The sequence below is a fragment of the Oncorhynchus tshawytscha genome, unplaced genomic scaffold (assembly GCF_018296145.1).
Source record: "Oncorhynchus tshawytscha isolate Ot180627B unplaced genomic scaffold, Otsh_v2.0 Un_contig_6598_pilon_pilon, whole genome shotgun sequence".
Lineage (NCBI taxonomy): Eukaryota > Metazoa > Chordata > Actinopteri > Salmoniformes > Salmonidae > Oncorhynchus > Oncorhynchus tshawytscha.
In genome coordinates this window covers 79,319-82,500 of record NW_024609609.1, presented here as the reverse complement: position 1 = coordinate 82,500, position 3,182 = coordinate 79,319, and the positions used below count along the sequence as shown (strand labels likewise).

The following is a 3,182-nucleotide window of genomic DNA, read 5'->3' as shown; positions in this document are numbered from 1 at the left end:
TAACCTTCAATAACCCCAGGTAACCATTAATAACCGGGTACCCTGTAATAACCCAGGTAACTGTTAATAACCCAGGTAACCATTAATAACCCGGGTACCCTGTAATAACCCATGTAACTGGTAATAACCCAGGTAACCTTTAATAACACGGGTACCCTGTAATAACCCATGTAACCGGTAATAACCCAGGTAACCTTTAATAACCCAGGTAACCGGTAATAACCCAGGTGACCATTAATAACCCAGGTGACCATTAATAACCCAGGTAACCATTAATAACCCAGGTAACCTTTAATAACCTGGGTAACCTTCAATAACCCCAGGTAACCATTAATAACCCGGGTACCCTGTAATAACCCATGTAACTGGTAATAACCCAGGTAACCTTTAATAACCCAGGTACCCTGTAATAACCCATGTAACTGGTAATAACCCAGGTAACCTTTGATAACCCGGGTAACCGGTAATAACCCAGGTAACCATTAATAACCCAGGTACCCTGTAATAACCCATGTAACTGGTAATAACCCGGGTAACCTTTAATAACCCGGGTAACCGGTAATAACCCATGTAACTGGTAATAACCCAGGTAACCTTTAATAACCCAGGTACCCTGTGATAACCCATGTAACTGGTAATAACCCAGGTAACCTTTAATAACCCAGGTACCCTGTAATAACCCATGTAACTGGTAATAACCCAGGTAACCTTTAATAACCCAGGTAACCGTTAATAACCCAGGTAACCATTAATAACCCAGGTACCCTGTAATAACCCATGTACCTGGTAATAACCCAGGTAACCTTTAATAACCCGGGTAACCGTTAATAACCCAGGTAACCGTTAATAACCCAGGTGCCCTGTAATAACCCATGTAACTGGTAATAACCCAGGTAACATTTAATAACCCAGGTAACCTTCAATAACCCATGTACCTGGTAATAACCCAGGTAACCTTTAATAACCCGGGTAACCTTCAATAACCCAGGTAACCTTTAATAACCCAGGTAACCGTTAATAACCCATGTAACCGTTAATAACCCAGGTAACCGGTAATAACCCAGGTAACCTTTAATAACCCAGGTAACCGTTAATAACCCAGGTAACTGTTAATAACCCAGGTAACCGTTAATAACTTGGGCACCCTTTAATAACCCGGGCACCCTTTAATAACCCAGGTAACCTTTAATAACCCAAGTAACCTTCAATAACCCATGTACCTGGTAATAACCCAGGTAACCATTAATAACCCAGGTAACCATTAATAACCCGGGTAACCGTTAATAATCCAGGTACCTGTAATAACCCATGAAACTGGTAATAACACAGGTAACCTTTAATAACCCAGGTAACCATTAATAACCCAGGTAACCGTTAATAACCCAGGCACCCTGTAATAACCCAGGTAACTGGTAATAGCCCAGGTAACCTTTAATAACCCAGGTAACCATTAATAACCCGGGTAACCATTAATAACCCGGGTAACCATTAATAACACAGGTAACCATTATTAACCCAGGTAACCTTTAATAACCCAGGTAATAGTTAATAACCCAGGTAACCTTCAATAACCCAGGTAACCTTTAATAACCCGGGTAACCTTCAATAACCCAGGTAACCTTCAATAACCCAGGTAACCTTTAATAACCCGGGTAACCGTTAATAACACAGGTAACCATTATTAACCCAGGTAACCTTTAATAACCCAGGTAACCTTCAATAACCCAGGTAACCTTCAATAACCCAGGTAACCATTAATAACCCAGGTAACCTTTAATAACCCAGGTAACCGTTAATAACCCGGCTCATCGACACAGATCAACAAACAATAAATCCTAGGATTAATAACAACATGTGGTTGTGTGCTTCTTTTGTTTCATAGAAGAGAATAATACAATTATGTTTCCTTTGGGTTTGGTGGAGGTGGTATAGGTTTAGTGAACTAACTGATTTGCTCTTTTTTTAAATATAATTTTTAAGTAACAGGTTCCTCTTGATAATTTGCATTATCATTGTCATTCATGTCAACCAAAATGTGTTATGGAAAAATATGTAGAATAGCAGGAAATTGGCTTTAAACTGCAACATTTTATCTCGGCATCTTGGCAAAATGTGTAGAATAGAATTATTAATACAAAAAAAACTTCCTGCATTTCAACACATTTTTTCTATATATATATATATATATACAAAAAATGTGTTGAAATGCAGGAAGTTAGCTGTGTTTTCCAAAAACAATCCTGGCCTTGAGGTCTGTGCCCCGGGGACTGGGCGTGTTGTGCCAAGGTGGGAATTCAACCTTTTTTGTTATAACATTTACTTGAGAGAATTAATTTAAGGTCAATACTAGGCGTAATCCATTTCAAGGACATTAGAGACCCACAATATTGTAATTGTGTCTGTGTGTCCTCAACTGAAAAACAATCCCCTCATTGGCTGTCGATGATGCTACTGCCTTTAGTGGACAGATCAGCATCTTTAGGTTGTTAGACTCAGTACAGACAACATTCTCATAAAACACTAAGTGACATCAATTATTCCTTGTGGTCGCCTAGTAACTTCATCTTTGCCATGGCAATAAACCGCACCTCTATAATGTGAAAACATGAACATATCACATAAACTATGATAACATCACCCAATCTGCAAATCTAAACTTGACAATGGCCGCAATCAAACCATTGATGTATAACTGATATACACACAATGCATTGAACATATTTCTAAGTATTTTATAATATTGTTAATGTGCCTTACCGAGCAGTGTCAGGTAGGTAATGTAGAAATACTGTCCTGTGTCGTGCGTCGCCTTGCTGGTTCTCTTCACCGCCGCAGCAGGTCGCTCGCGGAGCTAAATATTTTCGCTCTTGTCCCGCCCTCTCCACACGCTGATTGGTCCTTCACTGCGCTTCCTGAAACACAATTTACACTTTTTATTTCAGTAGCTGTTGTTGTTACATTTTTATATGTCCGGAATCGAGTTTGGCTACGAGAGATTGAGTTTTTGTATTTTATTATTTTTTCCAAAATAAGTCTGTTCACGCTTTAGCTGCTTGGTGTAGAACGCCCCTTGAGTGCTTGAACAACTTGGGAGTTGTAGTTCTTATATTTACCGTTCCTTTTCCACTGCCATAATGGGGGATGTCAATAAAAACTACAACCGACAACAAGTTTGGTGGCCA

General features: G+C 39.4%; 1 protein-coding gene across 2 annotated transcripts in view; it reads right to left on the bottom strand.

The window, feature by feature from the left end:
• Positions 1-2,900, bottom strand: part of LOC112240173 (neuroserpin) — a 49,481-nt gene extending 46,581 nt beyond the window's left edge. Inside the window, exon 1 of one of the 2 annotated variants that reach the window (XM_042316245.1) lies at positions 2,758-2,900. The gene's annotated coding sequence lies outside the window, so the exon portion shown is untranslated. The remainder of the gene's footprint in view (positions 1-2,757) is intronic. The other variant, XM_042316244.1, reaches the window with a different exon arrangement.
• Between the last annotated feature and the right edge of the window lie 282 nt (positions 2,901-3,182).